At 43.8% G+C, this 20,716-nt stretch overlaps 1 pseudogene; it reads left to right on the top strand.

The window, feature by feature from the left end:
* Positions 1-123: 123 nt before the first annotated feature.
* LOC112889115 lies at positions 124-20,611 on the top strand (annotated as a pseudogene).
* The last annotated feature ends 105 nt before the right edge of the window (positions 20,612-20,716 follow it).

The raw sequence follows: 20,716 nt of genomic DNA on the forward strand, positions 1-20,716 counted from the left end.
TGTATAGAGACCAGGCCAGTCGTCGTCGTCGCAAGTCAAGTCAACTAATAATAATGGAACAGAAAAATTGACCGACTCGGGGGCACCCACCCTGTCTCTGTGTCTTGACTCTGTTGGTCGGCCATGCAAGAGGCCGGAAATAGGCGTCCCCTGATGTCAGTCTCTGTTTGGCACAAGGTCTGTCTTCCTGGCAGTAAGCGAACGCGAGCTGCAAGTCAAGGTCAATGGCCAGCTGCGTAGCGGGGGCTTTAAAACGGCCCACTTGTCTAAGAAGCTGGCACGGGCCGAATTGAGAGCAGCGTCTTGGGCTGCACTAGGTACAAGGAAGATCGTCATTATATATCATCATCCTTCACAACAACAAAGAATTTTGTCATTTTGATACGTTTGGTTTCGGTTTTGACAAAAATAAATGCCCACTTAAAAAATTTTACAAATAAAACCACGCGCGCCTTCATCGGCTTAAGCCCAACACGCCGTTTTTCTGGTCGGCCCCTGACAACTCCTCATACAAGCAGGCCTTAAAAGGCCCATCACGCAACTGGCCTGCAACTGGAGGAGAGCGCGTCGGATTCTCGTTCGCAACCGACTTGGTTGCCGTGGGCCGTGACGTAAACCAAACAGGACGCACACCGACGCATTCTGCCAAGATAGAGGCCCAGCCCATGTAGCCATTGCCCGCGAAAAAGATAGAACTACGCGGGAAAATCCAGTCCGCCTAGCGGCGGCGGCAGCCAGCTCCGGATCCGAGGACGAGGAAGAGGAGGCAGGGTTCTCCAGGAGCTACTTCCTGGCCAAGGAGAAGGAACCCTCCTCCGGCAAGAAGCGCGCCCGCGCCGCCGCGGGCAAGCTCTCCGACGTCAACCTCGTCGATGAGCAGGTCTGGTGCCGTCCCACCCCGCATCCCCCGACAATATCTTGGCACGAATCCGTGGGTACGATTGGCTAATTTGGGGTCCCTCCAGGCTCCACTCTCTGCAGGTGTTGCGTGCTGTTATAAATTTAGGATCCACTAACCGTGTATTAGCTCGGTAATTGACTAAACAGGATAGTACTTAGGGCAAAACGAGAAAGAAACAGAGAGATAGGGAAAAGCGGATTAGATCCATACCACCGGTTGAAGCCCCGGCTTCGCTGTTGTTGGCCATGACGTCGAGGAGGAAGCCGAACGTAGTCGTGGACGAGGGTGAGCGGGCGGCGGTGTAGTCGAACAGTGCCGGCAATGATGATGCAGAGGAGCCGGCGTGGGTGCAGAGGCGGCGGCGATGGTGCTTCCCGTCGCTTCAGCGCCCACCCTTCGGGATCGGATCAATTAGGGTTTTTAGGTGGGTTTTTAGGCACACGGTGAACTTCGTCGTCCGTGCCCCCGGCCCCCACCCTTCTTTTATTGTGGCGCTGCGCGACGGGGGCCCACCCGCCATTGGGTTGGCGGTGCGCCCTCGATCGGGGCGCGTAACCAAATCCGGATCGGTCGTTGGACCGATCCGGGTTGAAATCAAACTAACATTCTCCCCTTTGATTTCAACTTACTTACTTACTTACTTCTTACGTTCGATTTCATTCAGATTAATATATTGAGCATGCCTCGTCGCAACAGTTATTACTATTGGATTAACAGCCACAACATACTTTTCCGTTTGAAACAGAACCGTACTTTTGGGCCCTTACTTGTCCAGGAATCATAGGCTTTCCCGTAAACCCATGCCGGCTAAGTGTTCTCTGAACACATTGGGCGGTAAGCCTTTTGTGAGCGGATCCGCTAACATTTTCTTTGTGCTCAAATACTCAAGACTGATTATATGATCCTGGATTTGCTCTTTAACAACATAAAACTTTATGTCGATGTGTTTGGCAGCTCCACTCGACTTGTTGTTGTGAGCGTAAAATACTGCAGGCTCATTATCGCAGTACATCTTTAGTGGTCTTTCTATGCTGTCAACCACTTTTAATCCGGGTATAAATTTCTTTAGCCATTTAACCTGCCCCGATGCCTCATAACAAGCTATAAATTCTGCATACATCGTAGATGATGCAGTTACTGTCTGTTTGGAGCTTTTCCACGATATAGCTCCACCTGCGAGAGTAAACACATAACCTGACGTGGATTTTCTATCATCCTTATCTCCCGCAAAGTCTGAGTCTGAATAACCCTCTATTACTAGAGATTCAGATCTCCTGTACGTTAGCATGAGGTCTTTCGTTCCTTGCACATAACGCAAGGCTTTCTTAACCATTTTCCAGTGTTCTATCCCTGGATTGCTTTGGAATCTGCCAAGTATTCCGGTGACAAAAGCTAAGTCAGGGCGTGTACATACTTGAGCATACTGTAGGCTTCCGACAGCTGAAGCATATGGTACCGCTTTCATCTGATCGATTTCGTACTGATTTCTTTAGTACCTTTTCTAGGTATGCTTTCTGCGATAATCCTAAAACCCCCTTGTTTCTGTCTCGGTGAATCTCAATTCCTAAAACGAATGAGGCTTCACCTAAATCTTTCATATCAAACTTTGAGGACAAGAATTTCTTTGTCTCTAATAGCAGATCAATATCGCTGCTAGCAAGCAGGATATCATCCACATATAAGATAAGGAAAACAAATTTTCCATTCTTAAATTTCGCATAAATGCAGTTGTCCTCCTCATTTTCTTTGAAACCAAATTTTCTTACGGTTTCATCGAATTTTAAATACCACTGTCTGGAGGCTTGCTTTAATCCATAAATGGATTTCTTTAGACGACATCCCATCTTTTCTTTTCCTTCCACGACAAAACCTTTCGGCTGTGCCATGTAAACGTTCTCATAAAGATCCCCATTGAGGAACGCCGTCTTTACATCCATCTGATGTAATTCTAAATTATAATGTGCCACTAACGCCATTATAATTCTGAAGGAATCCTTGCATGAAACAGGAGAAAATATTTCATTATAATCTATCGCTTCTCTTTGCGTGAAACCTTTCGCCACAAGTCGCGCTTTATATCTTTCTATATTCCCTTTGGAGTCACATTTTGTCTTGTAGACCCATTTACAGCCTACTGTTTTGGCTCCTTTAGGAATTTCTTCTAAATCCCAAACATCGTTGGTACTCATCGATTTCATTTCGTCTTTCATGGCTTCCAACCACTCAGACGAATGAACGCTTCTCATGGCTTCTTCAAACGAAGTGGGGTCACCTTCCATCTGAATTTCCTCGCTATTATAGATTTGATAATCACTCGAAATAGCGGGCTTTCTTATTCTTTGAGATCTTCTCGGTGCCTCAGCTATCGGCACTTCTTCCACTTGGGGCTGCTGTTGCTCCCCCTGATGCGCGGCTATCAGTTCTGTCGGATCCTGAAGGACAGGTTCCTCGTTCTGACTCGTCGCCGCAGCTGGAGAACTAACAGCAGGTGCTGGCACCGTAGGTGACGCAGCAACTGGTGAAAAACTAGCAACAGGTGCTGACACCGCAGGTGAAGCAGCAACAGGCAACACGAAAAATGGATCTTGGATCATCGGAGTAGGTACGAAAACCCGCTTCTCTTCAAGATCAATCTTCCGAGCTACCGTGCTCCCCCTCATCATCTGATCCTCCAAAAAGACAGCGTGTCTCGTTTCTACGAACTTTGTATATCCGTTAGGACAGTAGAAACGATAACCCTTCGACTTTTCTGGATAGCCAATAAAATGGCAACTTACCGTCTTAGGGTCTAACTTTCCGATATTTGGATTAAAAACTTTCGCCTCAGCTGGACAGCCCCACACATGTAAATAATTTAGTGTGGGTTTTCTCCCTGTCCACAACTCATACGGTGTTTTAGGCACCGACTTACTCGGTACGCGATTAAGAATATGAATAGCGGTTTTTAACGCCTCCATCCACAAATTAATCGGTAACGTAGAGTAGCTTAGCATACTTCTCACCATATCCATTAAGGTACGGTTACGTCTTTCAGCGACTCCATTTTGCTGAGGCTCGCCCGGTGTAGAGTACTGGGCTACTATTCCATTTTCCTGTAGAAACCTTGCAAAAGGTCCAGGAACTTGGCCATACGGGGTGTGACGACCGTAGTACTCACCTCCACGGTCAGATCTTACTATTTTTATTTTAAGATTTTGCTGATTCTCTACTTCAGCCTTAAAAATCTTAAATTTATCTAACGCTTCCGATCTTTCTTTGATTGGATAAATATATCCATAACGCGAATAGTCATCCGTAAACGTTATGAACGAATCATAACCGTCCACGGACTTTATGGGAAATGGACCACAGATATCTGTGTGCACTATCTCCAAAACCCCTGAACTGTGTTTAGCTCCTTTCTTTATTTTCTTAACGTACTTTCCTTTAACGCAATCGATGCAATATTCTTCATTTGAAAAATCTAACGGATGGAGAATATTTTCTTTAATTAATCTCTCAATTCTCCCCCTCGAAATATGGCCTAAACGACAGTGCCATAATTTCGCTGAATTTTCGTTGTCGCATCGTTTGCGCTTATGACTTGCGTCGTTAGACGTGCGTTCAATACTCGTGGTATTGCTAACAGAATTTACAGTCTCATGCATAGGCAACATATATAGTTTGTCTTGTCGGATGGCAAGACCAACACACTGACTTTCAAATAAAATCTCACATTGTTCTTTGCCAAAATGGCACTTATAACCATCATCTGCCAAACATGATACTGAAATTAAATTTCTAGACAAAGAGGGTACATAAAGAACATTATGTAACTGGAGTTTAAAGCCGTTCTCTAATTCTAACGTGAGTTGACAAACTGCTTCAACGTCGGCTCTAACTCCATTGGCGACTTTCAGCCATCTATCCCCTCTTTGTAGCATCGTCTTTGTACTTATACCCTGCAAAGAATTAGCAACATGAACAGTTGCACCTGAGTCAATCCACCAAGTAGATTTAGAATAACTTACGTACAGGGTCTCATCGATAAATGTGATAACATCCTCACCTTTCTTAATTAAATGCCGTAGAAAATCTGGGCAATCTTTCTTGTAGTGTCCCGTCTTGTGACACCACATACATTGATCCTTTTCAATGTGTGGTTGATCTTTCTTTGCACCCTTGCCCGGGTGAGTCGCAGAAGAAGAAGAAGTGAAACCTCGTTTGAACTGAGGTTTCCCTTGTGGCCTCGTGTTTTTATCTGAAGAGTTGTTTCTTTTGTTGTGCCTAACATAGTTGAGCGTGTCACCATGCGAGGCTTTGAGTCTTTCCTCTTCTTGCACACACATCGCAATGAGCTTCTCTAAGTCCCACGTCTCTGGGCTGATGTTGTAGTTAACAACAAACGTCTCAAACTCTTTCGGCAGAGAAGCCAGAACCAAATGGACAACAAAAGCATGAGGAAGCTCCATGTCCATAGGTTTTAGCTTAGATGCCATATTGCTCATTTTCAGTATGTGCTCTCTCACACCACCGCCAGTGTACTTATCATTGACTAACCTCTGAATCAGAGTCTGAGCATAAGCTTTTGAAGAGCCAACAAATTGACTCTCCACTTTCTTTAAGTACTCAACTGCGGTGGGGCAATCTGGGATTGCTCCCCTGATACTGTCTATGATGGAACTTTTGATGACCATCAAACACTTTCTGTTGGAAGAGATCCATTTTGCTTTCTCAAGATCAAATTTCATTTGAACACTTGCATGTTCTCTCTGACGAGCCTGCCAAGCAGCAGTGGTCTCTTCCGGGTCCCTCACCAGTTCCTCAGGACAAACGGGAAACGGTGAGGTGATGGCGAAATCGATATCTGACAATGCGAGAGCCACTTCTAACTTCTGTGCCCACATCCCGTAGTTGGAACCATCCAACGGCGGTATAGCATTAATGAAGGTCATGGCATTAGATCCTGAAATTTAAATCAAGAAGGGTGAGAACTGCTTTTATAAAATAATAATTGCATATCTCAATTTAACGTTGGTCAATATTAAGATATACAATTAACTAACTGCATTAATTCTAAAACACCGTTGGGCAGAATTAGAGCAAATGCATGGAAAACTTACTTAAAAGATTATAATACTGCTATTATCAACGTTGGTCAGAAAATAATAATATTATAACTATAGAAAACTGAAAACTGACTCGAAATTGTAATATTGCTATTATCAACGTTGGTCAGAAAATAACAATATTATAACTGAAGAAAAAACTGAAAAAACTGACTCCTTTAATTATAATATCTCGTTGGGTCTAAAATAATTAAAGGATATAACTTAATTAAAATTGGCAGCGGAAATAAATAGTTCTAACTTTCAGAAATATTCTTACTTCTTTCTCTCTATAGAAATTATCACGTTGGTGAAATTAAAATAGAGATTAAATCATGCATTAAGTGATTAAAAGCGTTTCTGAGAAAATAACAAAAAGCCTTACTGTGCAACTGACCCAATACGCCAAAATTGGGCCCAAAACGGCCCAACGCGCGCTCGCGGGCGCTTCCCCGCGCTCCAGGCCGCAACCTGGGCCTGGGCCGGGAAAGCTGCTTCCCGCCTGGGCCTAAAGAGGCCCGCGCCCCTCGGATCGACCTGCAGCCGTCGGATCGCATCGGACGGCTGTCCGCGCGTTGCGGCCCGAACAAAACCCCCGCGCGGCGTCCTCCCCCGAAAACCCTAGTCATTTCTCCTCCCCTTCGCCCGCGCCTCCCCGGCCACTCCCCTTTCCTCTTCCTCGCGACGGCGACCGAAGGCGACGGCGCCGCCGCGGGCTGTAGGATCGAGATGGTGGACTAGAGGGGGGGTGAATAGTCCTTTCTAAAACTAATTGCGCCGGCTAACCGAAACTTATGCGGAATTGAAACTATTCGCTTAGCCAAGACTTCACCCCTCTAACTATGACACTGAGGCACTTCCAAAAAGATCCTACACAAAGCAAATGGAGTGCCAAGCTAATAAGAGCTCTCCTAACAATTCTAATGCCAAGCCACACAAGTCTAAGCACTAGTACTTCACAAACAAGGGGAGCTCCTACACAATTCTAATGGGCAATAGCACTAAGCCAAACCTAAGCTCACTAGATGCTCAAGGACAAAGATACACAATACAAACTCAAGAGCTCAACTTGCTTAGCTACACAATCTAAGCAAGAGCAACTAATTAAACTACACAAGCTAACTAGTTACACTATGATCTCTACTTCTAGCTACACAAGCAAGAAGATGATTAGCAAGCTACACAAACTAACTAAACACTAGAGAGCAACTACACAAGCACAAGATATATATAAATGTAAATACAAGGCTTGTGATTTGGAGAATGCAAACCACCGAGAAGAGTAGACAAGATTGACACGGTGATTTTTATCCCGAGGTTCACTTGGTTGCCACCAAGCTAATCCCCGTTGAGACAAGCTCCAAGGTTGCCGCCGATCCTCTTGCTAGTGGTGACTCTCAAGTCACACTCTCCCACGTGGAGTGCTCACACCGAGCTCTAGCACATGATCCGGACGAACCACTTGTTGCTCTTCACGTCTCCCTCAACTAGATTTGCTCTTCGCGGCTCCCGCGGGGTGAGCACAATACCCCTCACAATCTCTTCTCCGGAGCACCACACAATCTTCTTGTGGGCTTCAACGGAGCCTCTTCCCACCAAGCCGTCTAGGAGGTGGCAACCTCCAAGAGTAACAAGCACACCGGCTTGCAACACGATCACCTAGTGCCACTCGATGCAATCTCTCAAAGCAATCGCACTAGAATCGCTCTCTCACTCAATCGGATGATCACTATCAAGTTAGAGTGAGTAGAGGGCTCTCAAGCACTCTCACACATGGACACCAAGTCCCCAAGGTGCTCAGCACCCTCAAATGGCCGGCCACACCCTCTATTTATAGAGGGAGGCCCCAAACTAGCCGTTACACTCAAATCCCGAGAAAACAGAGATTTCGCGGACTGTCCGCCTCACAGAAACCGGACCGTCCGCCATTCAAAACCAACGGCTAGAACAGCAATTATTATGTGTCAGAGTCGACCGTTAGAGCCCCGGGCGGACTGTCCGCGCCCCTGGGGCGGACTGTCCGCGGTTCAAAACTTCGAACCAACCGATTTGCAAACATCTCTGACTAAATCTGGAAGTGACCGGCGGACTGTCCGCACCCCATGGGCGGACTGTCCGCAGTTCAAAAGGTGAGCACACACAGAAACCGTAGTGTTTCTGTCCCAGAATTTTCAGTAGGAGGCGGACCGTCCGCCCCCAAGGACCGGACGGTCCGCAGTTCATTTTGGACACCCAAGATAGAACTACCAAGAATCTGCGCCCGTTTCAGCTTTTAATGGCGGACCGTCCGCCCCCATGGACCGGACGGTCCGCAGTTCATTTTGGACCACCAACAGAGCCAAAAATGGCTCTGTTAGAGCTCATCCGGGATAACGGCGGACCGTCCGCCCCCCATGGGCGGACCGTCCGCAGGTCTATTTCCAGCAGAAATGTACCTCGGTAAAACGGCCATAACTCTTAGCTCCGATGTCCAAATTAGGTGATCTTGGACTCTATGGAAAGCTAATTCAGAGGGCAACATAACCCAACTGAATACTTGGTCCAAAACATAATGGATCAAAGCAGTATTCCACTCCAAGAGACAACCTAATTTCCGGAGAAAACCGAAAAACCTTTCTTGCTTCCCAAAGTTGATCAACATCAACTCCAACTCTTTCTCCTTTGCAAAAGTGCCAACACCACCACGTGAACAACACCATATGCATGTGTGTTAGCATTTCACAATCATTTTCAAAGGATTTTCACTTGATCTCACAACGCCACTCGATCCTAGCAACATCGCAATGTTAGATCGCTCAAGTGGCACTAGATGACCGATATGCAAACAAGTTTGCCCCTCTTGATAGTACGGCCATCTATCCTAAATCCGGTCATGCACTTCTCTACACAACCTTTGACCGGTGAAATGAAATGCCCTACAAGTCATACCTTTGCCTTGCGCATTTCATTTCATTTTCCCAAATATTTATGCCACACAAGCACCAGATTCCATCAAACCTTTTGATCATCTTCATAAGTCAACACTTGGCTTGATCTTCCTTGAATGATATGATCCACTCCATATTATCAGATGACCTCTTTGGTCCATCGATCTTGACCTTGCTCGCTCTTCACCGTTGCCTCGGTCCATCGGCGCCAAATCTTGCTCAAGCTTCACCACCTCGCGGTCCCTCGCTTCAAAGCCTTGACTTGCCCTTCTCCATTGCAACCGGTCCATCAAGCCAAGCCTTGTCTTGATCTTCTCCATTTTGGTCACATAACTCCATGTTATGTCTCATATGCAATGAGCTCCTCGATCACACTATATGAGCATAGCATCAACCCTTAGCCATTTCTTCTCCATGGCACATGTTGCTCATACTAGTGTCTTTGTGTGGACTAATCTCCTGTGTATCTCAACATAAACACTTATTAGTCCACCTAAGTTGTCCATCAATTACCAAAACCAAACAAGGGCCTTTCAATCTCCCCCTTTTTGGTAATTGATGACAACTCTACAAAGATATGGAAATTAAGCATATTCCAAGCTAGCACTTTACACACGTGTAAATAGCTAACTTGGTTTGGATTTTATGTTTCTTATCCATCATTAAGACCACTTGTGGAAGATTGGATAAGCACCATAAAGATCCGACTTGGTAGTGATAACTCCCCCTACATGTGTGCTCAAGAGATTTAATTTTTAGACTCACACACATGCATAATTATGAAATTTGTGGGATTTTTATCACTACTAAGTGATGCTAAGGTATATAGGATAAACCTTTGAAGCGTGATAACAATTTGAGTTGCATCCTTGAAATTCATTCCTTAGCATCAATGAGTAACTAGACATTTATCAAAAACTCAAGATACCTCATGAGATCAACAATATTAGAAAGGCTCTTGATTTATTTGTAAAAAAAATATCTAGCTACAATCTATGCATGCTAGTTATCAAATCATCAATCAAGTTTTATGACTAGCATACATCACACACACGCAATGCATATATATATTTTAAAACTTATGCAAATGCAAGCAAGCACATGAATATGCACATATCAAATGCAAACAACTAAGTTCATGAGCTTGCTCCCCCTACTTGTGTGCTCCTCTTGTCCAAGAATATTGATCCTCCTCAATATTGCTCCTCTTGATCCATGTCCATGATCGCACTCTCATCTCATCTCCCCCTTTGTCATCCAAGGATAATTCATATCTTTGTTCATTTCTCTCCCCCTTTGTCATCAATGACCATAAAAAGGGCCGAAACTACATGAAATTTGCCATGTGAAGATCAATGGCTACCACTTGAAGTTGTACCTCTTGTACTTGTAGGGTTTTCACTTGAATACCCCTTGTAGGCAATCATATGAAGCGCTTGTGGTTTGATACAAAGAGTTGGACTTGGGTAGATGGCTGAGTCTTGAATCTTCATTTTTGATGGACACTTTAAATTTGATTAAAATTGACACCACTTGTAACAACAACATGTGAAAGCATGAAGACCACATTTAAATGCCACATGTAGGATACTAGTAGGATTCTTGACCTTGATACCTTGTAGTGGGGCTCCTCCCCCTATGTCAAAGTGTTTATCAATCTACTTGAATGTTGAGCTTTTCTTGATGAGGGTTGTTTTCTTGATTTGAATTGATCACTTAAAGTAGAGGATCACTTGTGGAACCACCATTGTTGCACTAGATCTACTTGAATGAATACTATTTGTATAACCATGTATATCACTTGTAGAGATATAGTGATATACCTTTTCTTGAATCTAGTATCACTTGTAAAATCATGATGGACCACTTTGTTGAATTTGACATTGATAATCAATTCTTGAACTAGATTGTTTCCATGAGCTTCTTTCTCTTTGACTTGATCTAGACTACTTGCCCAAATAATTCAACTCGGTTTGAACCAATGACAAGCGTCTTCACACCTTATTCTAAGGGTTATCTTGACAATGTTGAGTTAAACACTTGAAAGCTCATTTTCTAGATCAACTACTTGGGTTTACTAGCTCATAAACATGTCATATGTTACCACTAGATCATATCAAGTATAGAAGCAATAGTGGCATCATAAAATATTTAAAATTATTTTATTTTTCATGAATGATCACTATATATGACTATATGCACTAATCATGTCCTTAGCATAGTATGAATGCATATGTCAATCAGTTTCACCTTGCTATGTTGGAGTAGAGGATAGTCATTAGATTCCAATTTAGCTCTCCAAATAGCATCATGAAGTCCAATTATAATAGCTTGGTGAAGACAATGAATACCAATATGAAAACCATTCTTCACCCATATGAAATGAATACCACTTATCAAGAAATGCACTATCTTATTGTGGTTGGCTTGCTTCATCTCTTTGATCCTTGCTTGCATGAGAGAATACCATTTGAATATCACTTGAATTATCATGAATCTCTCTATGTTCGGTGTTACTTGTTTTTCTTGATCTTCCAATTTAAGTACCAAAAATATGATAAGTACACACTACAATCAAATGGCCTTGTACCTAATACTTGTCATGCTTCTAGCTCCTCTCAAAACCAAACCTAGGTTCCTCAACCACTTGTAAGATGATTCCAACTTGAGGACCTTTCAATTTAAGTGACTCAAGATCAATCCAACATTTGTCACTTTTCTGGCAGATTTTGTACTTCTCAAAGAATACATCAAATCTCTGAAATTACAAGTTGAATTGCCACGAAAATTTGTGGAGATGTGTGGAACTAAGTCATCTAGTAGCCATAAAAATTTGAGCTTCAATGCACTTCTAGATTGCTACCAGGTTTCACATCTTCACTCATGGGTGCATGCTGAAAACTGCTGCACATGCATTGACAAGATCCACTCCAAAACCAAAGTATTTCTCATCATATTCTCATGAAATTTGTACAGAAACTAGTACCATAAGTGTAGGGCATGCATACCAAATTTCAAGCCAATCCAAATAGATTTGTTCATCCAACTATGGCTATCTTCTCAGCTTACTCAGATTTTCAATAAAGGACAGATTTTGAGCAATTGAGCTATACTTCATCAAATTGAATCAAACTTGGTGTCAACTTGTTTGAATACTCTCACAAGACATATATCCAATTATATCACTTACTAAATATCATCTCATGATCATATCCATTCAAATTGATTCAATTTTGATTACAAGCATTTAATCCATTCAAACATCTTATAGCAAGCAATAAGAGCATATATATCCAATTCAAGCATCTCATATGCACCCAAATAAATGTGATCAACTAGGAATATACCTTTGTAGCTCATGATAAGTTTAGCTGCTTGGATCCACCTGAAAACCGTATGAGCGGACTGTCCGCGTTCCTTGGCGGACCGTCCGCGCTTGCTTAGTGCACACACCATCAGTGTAACCGAAGCTTGCCGGTGCATCTGGCGGACCGTCCGCGGATAATGGCGGACTGTCCGCGCTACCAAAATTCAGACAGCCCAGAATTTTGCCAACTTTCATAATTTCAACTTTGAATTGGTATCATTGCTCATATAAAAATCTAAAAATCTAAAATCTTGCATGAAAACCTTCCAAAGACTCATATGAACAAGTTACAACAAGAATTTAAAAATAAAACGAGTAAAATCATAAAAACTCATAAATAGCTCAAAATTGCTTCAAAAATTCAGAAAAATGAAACAAAGAGTATACATAAGAACCAAATGTCATATGTACTAGTTTTCAAATCATTTTTGAGAAGTCAATGTCATTTAAATCATTTTCCAATATGCAAAATGATTTTTCATCCAAAACAAGATTCAACTCAAATAAATTTGCAAGCCATCAAATATTTCCAATAAATCATCACAACTAGAATAAGACATTAGAATAAGACATTTATATGTTGTAGTACTTGGACTTCATTGTTTTGACTTGACATTGGGATGAGAATAGCACTAGGCTTCAATTACTCGACCCAATCATATAATGAACAAGATAAAACCAATTGAATCAAGCCTCCAATGTCATTGGTACCTACACACATTTATCCACGTTTTGATGGTACCCAAACTAGGTTGGGTCCTCTCAAGTTAGGAGCAACATACTTTGGCAAAGCCTTAGTATGAATAGCGGAATGTTTTGTAATAGCAACAAATGAGGTACCATTTCCATCCTTTCTAAGCATAATATGTGCATTAATTGAAATAGGCTTAGAATTATTACCTAAGGGACATGAATAAGCCATGTGTCCCTTTTCCCGGCATAAGTAGCATCTTCTCTTTTGTTGAGCCTTTCCTTCCTTACTCATTTGATGCTTCTCATTGCCTTGCTTCTCATTATTTGCTTGAGCCTTCTTCTCAAGCTTGTTTGGGCAACCCGAAGCTAGGTGACCCAATATTGCACAACTATAGCACTTGATGTGAGCATGTGGATTCTTATCTTGAATCTTGTTCTTTCTCAACATCTTGGCATCTTGAATATGAGTTGGAAGTCTTGCTCTTGCCTTGCCACCCCTTCTTGTTCTCTTTTTCATCATCTTCAAGTCATCAACTTGATCATCATGGTTGATCTTGACTTGAGGTTGGGGTGCCTTCTCCTGCTCAACTTGTGGCTTTGGTTGAGCTTCTTGTTGCTTCATCAATTGCTTGGTTGGACACATTGAGGTGAGGTGACCCCAAGTGCGGCAATTGAAGCATTTGACATGTTTAATCTTTTCTTCTTCCTTCTTCAACTTGAGGTTTTCTTTGTTGGGGCAACCATTTGCAAAGTGTCCCATCTCATGGCATTGAAAGCACATGAAATGAGATAGCTTCATTTCTTCTTGCTTCTTCATTTTCCTATCATATTTATTCTTGCCCCATCTCTTGCCTTTGGCTTTGCTCTTGTTCGAACCAATGCCGCTCATGTCACCAAAGTTTCTTTGATTTTTGATTATGCTTTCAAGGGTGACTTTTGATTTTGTCCATCTCTCTATCTTGTTGCTCAAATACTTCACTTGACTTTGGAGCTCTTTGTTTTCTTCTACAAGGTTAGTCTCATATTGCATAGTAGAAGAAGAACAAGCATCTATATGTGAAGTACATGGCATAGACAATAAATCATCACATGAGGTGGATACATGTTTCTTGCCTACATCACAAGGGTTAGCAATATTTTGCAATTGATCCTTTGACCCATGTGATGAGCTCTCACTAGTTTTAATTTCTTTATTAGAAAATTTGCTAGTGAGTAAAGCATGGTCTAGTACCAAGTTCTCATGAGCACCACTAAGCTCCCCATGAGTCAATTTCAGCTCCTCATGTGAACAACTCATGACATAAAGTAGATGTTTTTGTTGTTCACATGTGTCTTTGAGAAATGAGTTTTCTTCTTCCAATTTGATTGTTTTGGCTAACACTTTCTCAAATAATTTGTTCATACTAGCATATCTACTCAAGAGCTCATTATATGAATTAGGATTAATCACATTGCAATTTGATACCTTTGTGTCACCTTGTGACCTGAAGCAATATGATGATGGAGATGAGCTTGAAGTAGAAATATCATCCATGTATGAACCAACTTGATCATCAAGTGTGCTTGGAGTAGGATCATCATTTGCAGCACTTGAATCATCACCATCAATCATATCAAGTGAGCTAGTTGTATATTGATCATCATCATCATCATTTGACCATGAGGTGGAGCAATCTTCCACAACTACAATATCGTGGATATGCTCACCATCCTCATGTATTTCCTGTATGGCCTTAAAATCATCATGATCATCGGAGGCCGCCCCATATTTCTCATTTAGATAACTCCAAATCTCATGGGCGGTTTCCTTGTCCATGACCTCACAAAGAATGCAATCATGCAAAGATCTAAATAATATGTTAGTAGCTTGGATGTCTAGATCTAGGCATTTCTCTTGTGTTTGAGTTAGGTTTTTTTCATCCAACACATGAGAAAAACCTACATCTACCATCCACCACATTGAGGGCAAATAAACTTAAAATTGCATGTCATCCAATTTTTCCACCGTGCAAAGTGTGTGCCATCAAAAATGTGTGGACACTCAACATCAAGCCCATAAGACGCCATCCTCTCGGGTCGGTAAGGACCACAAATGAGAGACCTTGGCTCTGATACCACTTGTAGGATCGAGATGGTGGACTAGAGGGGGGTGAATAGTCCTTTCTAAAACTAATTGCGCCGGCTAACCGAAACTTATGCGGAATTGAAACTATTCGCTTAGCCAAGACTTCACCCCTCTAACTATGACACTGAGGCACTTCCAAAAAGATCCTACACAAAGCAAATGGAGTGCCAAGCTAATAAGAGCTCTCCTAACAATTCTAATGCCAAGCCACACAAGTCTAAGCACTAGTACTTCACAAACAAGGGGAGCTCCTACACAATTCTAATGGGCAATAGCACTAAGCCAAACCTAAGCTCACTAGATGCTCAAGGACAAAGATACACAATACAAACTCAAGAGCTCAACTTGCTTAGCTACACAATCTAAGCAAGAGCAACTAATTAAACTACACAAGCTAACTAGTTACACTATGATCTCTACTTCTAGCTACACAAGCAAGAAGATGATTAGCAAGCTACACAAACTAACTAAACACTAGAGAGCAACTACACAAGCACAAGATATATATAAATGTAAATACAAGGCTTGTGATTTGGAGAATGCAAACCACCGAGAAGAGTAGACAAGATTGACACGGTGATTTTTATCCCGAGGTTCACTTGGTTGCCACCAAGCTAATCCCCGTTGAGACAAGCTCCAAGGTTGCCGCCGATCCTCTTGCTAGTGGTGACTCTCAAGTCACACTCTCCCACGTGGAGTGCTCACACCGAGCTCTAGCACATGATCCGGACGAACCACTTGTTGCTCTTCACGTCTCCCTCAACTAGATTTGCTCTTCGCGGCTCCCGCGGGGTGAGCACAATACCCCTCACAATCTCTTCTCCGGAGCACCACACAATCTTCTTGTGGGCTTCAACGGAGCCTCTTCCCACCAAGCCGTCTAGGAGGTGGCAACCTCCAAGAGTAACAAGCACACCGGCTTGCAACACGATCACCTAGTGCCACTCGATGCAATCTCTCAAAGCAATCGCACTAGAATCGCTCTCTCACTCAATCGGATGATCACTATCAAGTTAGAGTGAGTAGAGGGCTCTCAAGCACTCTCACACATGGACACCAAGTCCCCAAGGTGCTCAGCACCCTCAAATGGCCGGCCACACCCTCTATTTATAGAGGGAGGCCCCAAACTAGCCGTTACACTCAAATCCCGAGAAAACAGAGATTTCGCGGACTGTCCGCCTCACAGAAACCGGACCGTCCGCCATTCAAAACCAACGGCTAGAACAGCAATTATTATGTGTCAGAGTCGACCGTTAGAGCCCCGGGCGGGACTGTCCGCGCCCCTGGGGCGGACTGTCCGCGGTTCAAAACTTCGAACCAACCGATTTGCAAACATCTCTGACTAAATCTGGAAGTGACCGGCGGACTGTCCGCACCCCATGGGCGGACTGTCCGCAGTTCAAAAGGTGAGCACACACAGAAACCGTAGTGTTTCTGTCCCAGAATTTTCAGTAGGAGGCGGACCGTCCGCCCCCAAGGACCGGACGGTCCGCAGTTCATTTTGGACACCCAAGATAGAACTACCAAGAATCTGCGCCCGTTTCAGCTTTTAATGGCGGACCGTCCGCCCCCATGGACCGGACGGTCCGCAGTTCATTTTGGACCACCAACAGAGCCAAAAATGGCTCTGTTAGAGCTCATCCGGGATAACGGCGGACCGTCCGCCCCCCATGGGCGGACCGTCCGCAGGTCTATTTCCAGCAGAAATGTACCTCGGTAAAACGGCCATAACTCTTAGCTCCGATGTCCAAATTAGGTGATCTTGGACTCTATGGAAAGCTAATTCAGAGGGCTAACATAACCCAACTGAATACTTGGTCCAAAACATAATGGATCAAAGCAGTATTCCACTCCAAGAGACAACCTAATTTCCGGAGAAAACCGAAAAACCTTTCTTGCTTCCCAAAGTTGATCAACATCAACTCCAACTCTTTCTCCTTTGCAAAAGTGCCAACACCACCACGTGAACAACACCATGTGCATGTGTGTTAGCATTTCACAATCATTTTCAAAGGATTTTCACTTGATCTCACCACGCCACTCGATCCTAGCAACATCGCAATGTTAGATCGCTCAAGTGGCACTAGATGACCGATATGCAAACAAGTTTGCCCCTCTTGATAGTACGGCCATCTATCCTAAATCCGGTCATGCACTTCTCTACACAACCTTTGACCGGTGAAATGAAATGCCCTACAAGTCATACCTTTGCCTTGCGCATTTCATTTCATTTTCCCAAATGTTGATGCCACACAAGCACCAAATTCCATCAAGCCTTTTTGATCATCTTCATAAGTCAACACTTGGCTTGATCTTCCTTGAATGATATGATCCACTCCATATCATCACATGACCTCTTTGGTCCATCGATCTTGACCTTGCTCGCTCTTCACCGTTGCCTCGGTCCATCGGCGCCAAATCTTGCTCAAGCTTCACCGCCTCGCGGTCCCTCGCTTCAAAGCCTTGACTTGCCCTTCTCCATTGCAACCGGTCCATCAAAGCCAAGCCTTGTCTTGATCTTCTCCATTTTGGTCACATAACTCCATGTTATGTCTCATATGCAATGAGCTCCTCGATCACACTATATGAGCATAGCATCAACCCTTAGCCATTTCTCCTCCATGGCACATGTTGCTCATACTAGTGTCTTTGTGTGGACTAATCTCCTGTGTATCTCAACATAAACACTTATTAGTCCACCTAAGTTGTCCATCAATTACCAAAACCAAACAAGGGCCTTTCACGGGCCTCCTTGCCGGCGAGCGCGCTCGCCTGTGTGTGAGCGCGCCGCCGTCGAGTGGGCCCTCGGTGGTCAGCTCGCCCGTGCTCTAGGCACGGTGAAGGACAGGGGCTCGAGAGGCTCGGGATGATGCGGCTCGGGTTGGATCCCGGAGCTGCAGTGGAGGCGGCGACTCTTGCCCGTGGAGTAGGAGCTCCCGGTGACTATGATCAGGTAGGAATCGTCCTCCCTCTTCTTTCTTGCTTGATTGGGGATGGATCTAGGCTTAGGGTTAGGGTTAGCAGCTGGGGTTTGAATCGGGCTGCAAGGTGGCTTTCACCCGAGGGGTTTGAGTCTTGCTTTTGCTCCTTCCCTTGCAATTTCTTTCGGATTAATTGGTAATCCCCTCCTTCTAATTGCTTTCCTTCTTCTTACCCGAGACTAACCAAGATTAGATAGGCTAAACTGATACCATTGTTATAAATTTAGGATCCACTAACCGTGTATTAGCTCGGTAATTGACTAAACAGGATAGTACTTAGGGCAAAACGAGAAAGAAACAGAGAGATAGGGAAAAGCGGATTAGATCCATACCACCGGTTGAAGCCCCGGCTTCGCTGTTGTTGGCCATGACGTCGAGGAGGAAGCCGAACGTAGTCGTGGACGAGGGTGAGCGGGCGGCGGTGTAGTCGAACAGTGCCGGCGATGATGATGCAGAGGAGCCGGCGTGGGTGCAGAGGCGGCGGCGATGGTGCTTCCCGTCGCTTCAGCGCCCACCCTTCGGGATCGGATCAATTAGGGTTTTTAGGTGGGTTTTTAGGCACACGGTGAACTTCGTCGTCCGTGCCCCCGGCCCCCACCCTTCTTTTATTGTGGCGCTGCGCGACGGGGGCCCACCCGCCATTGGGTTGGCGGTGCGCCCCCGATCGGGGCGCGTAACCAAATCCGGATCGGTCGTTGGACCGATCCGGGTTGAAATCAAACTAACACGTGCATCTCTCACCGAGATACCCCCGAAGCACGAGGAAGAGGCGGAGGCTCTCACCAGAAGCTACAAGGATCAGTACCGCAACTGGCTGTTCGAGCTAAGGTTTCTTCCGAAATTCGCAGCACTAGTGCAATTTCGGTTTCGGTAAGGTGCTTGTGGATTGGAGCGAGTAATCGAGGCATTTTTATGATGTAGGTGCGGTTTTGGTCTCTTGATGTATGGGTTTGGATCTAAGAAGCAGCTGCTCGAGGATTTTGCCTCCACTACCTTGACTGATTTTACTGTCATTGTAATCAATGGCTATCTTCCGTCCATCAACTTGAAGCAGGTATAACCTTGTCTGGCCAATATTTTTTAAAAAAGGGAAAACGGTGGGGGAGTTCTCCACGGAACTTTGTCTGGCCAATATTAGTCTCTAAGTATTGCTTGCCCTATCCTGCTAGTGTTCAAATGCTTCAAATCTATTAAGCATGTTCATGAATTGCTCTGAAGTCCAATCCATGTGGAGATGGTAAATTAAACAGTGAGGTGTCAAGGCATGAATTTGTTATTGAAAGTTTATTATGTGGGTTTACCTTCTGTCTTTTGATGCTCAAATCAGCTTTAACTTTTGTTGGAATATAAGTTTGGAAAAATGGAAGAAGAGAAAAAAAATAAAGTAGGCCTGATTAGTTTTGCACAGGAAGCCCCTGTGTGCCCCGCATTTTCATTTCCTTGACTTCAATTGCCATTTAAAAGCTGGGCTTTATTTACATGTCCAGGGCTGGAACATTTACTGGGTTATATTGTTTGATTTTTCAAATTTGACACCTTGAACATGCACCTGATTTGGGTTGCTTATCAATTTTGAGTCAGGAATTGCTTCCGTAGTTCCACTTCATGTACTATTTTAAACAATTTATAGATTTCTACATGTATGCTTTTAAAAGGACCCATTAGTTCTGCTTAAACTATTGCATTTCCAGGTTATAGCAACAATAGCTGAAATGTTATGGGATCAAGCAAAATCTAAACGCAAATGTCAACCTGGAACGAGGTCTCAGTTATCACAGCCTTTTCCTTCACAATCATTCGATGACATCATCTCATTTCTAAAGAGACAGACATCATCTCATTTCACAGCCTTGCGTGATGCTGAATCACAGCAATGTCTAGCACAAGTTTCTTGCTGCCCACAAGTCCGTGTAGTTGCATCAACAGACCATGTCAATGCACCTTTATGTAAGTTTGTTGCACATTTTTAGTTTCATCCTTCACTAATCCCTTCCTTGTAAAATTTACCCTAAACTGGAAACTATTGCAGTATGGGACAAGAAAACGGTGCACACTCAGTACAGGTGGAGCTGGTACCACGTCCCAACATTTGCACCTTACAAAGTTGAATGTGTTTTCTACCCATTGATCCTTGCTAGTGGTGATCACGCCCAAACCACAAAAACGGCTCTAGTCGTTCTGCAGAGTCTGACACCTAATGCACAAAGTGTTTTCAGAGTTCTTGCTGAATATCAGTTGGCAAATGAAAAGGAGGAAGGTGAGTTCATTGTAGACTTAGATTCCTGGAAGAGTTCAGATGGTTGTACACTGATACTTCACTGGTTTTGTTTCTCAGGTATGCCTGTCAGTAGCTTGTATACAAAATGCCGTGAGCGCTTTCTGGTAAGCAGTCAAGTGACATTGAACTCCCACCTAACGGAGTTTAAAGATCATGATCTGTTTAAGATTAGAAAGCACTCTGATGGCCAAGATTGCCTCCGGATTCCTCGTTTCTGATGCACTGGAGAAATTGCTGCAAGAATTGGGTTGACATCCTGCTCTTGGACATTGTTCCATTAGTCAGTTAGCTCCAAAGTTTATGGGTTTTCTGCTGCATGTAACTGAAGAATGTGCTCCCGATCAAAGAAAAACATAT

This window comes from Panicum hallii, chromosome 4 (genome assembly GCF_002211085.1).
Source record: "Panicum hallii strain FIL2 chromosome 4, PHallii_v3.1, whole genome shotgun sequence".
In the NCBI taxonomy this organism is placed as follows: Eukaryota; Viridiplantae; Streptophyta; class Magnoliopsida; order Poales; family Poaceae; genus Panicum; species Panicum hallii.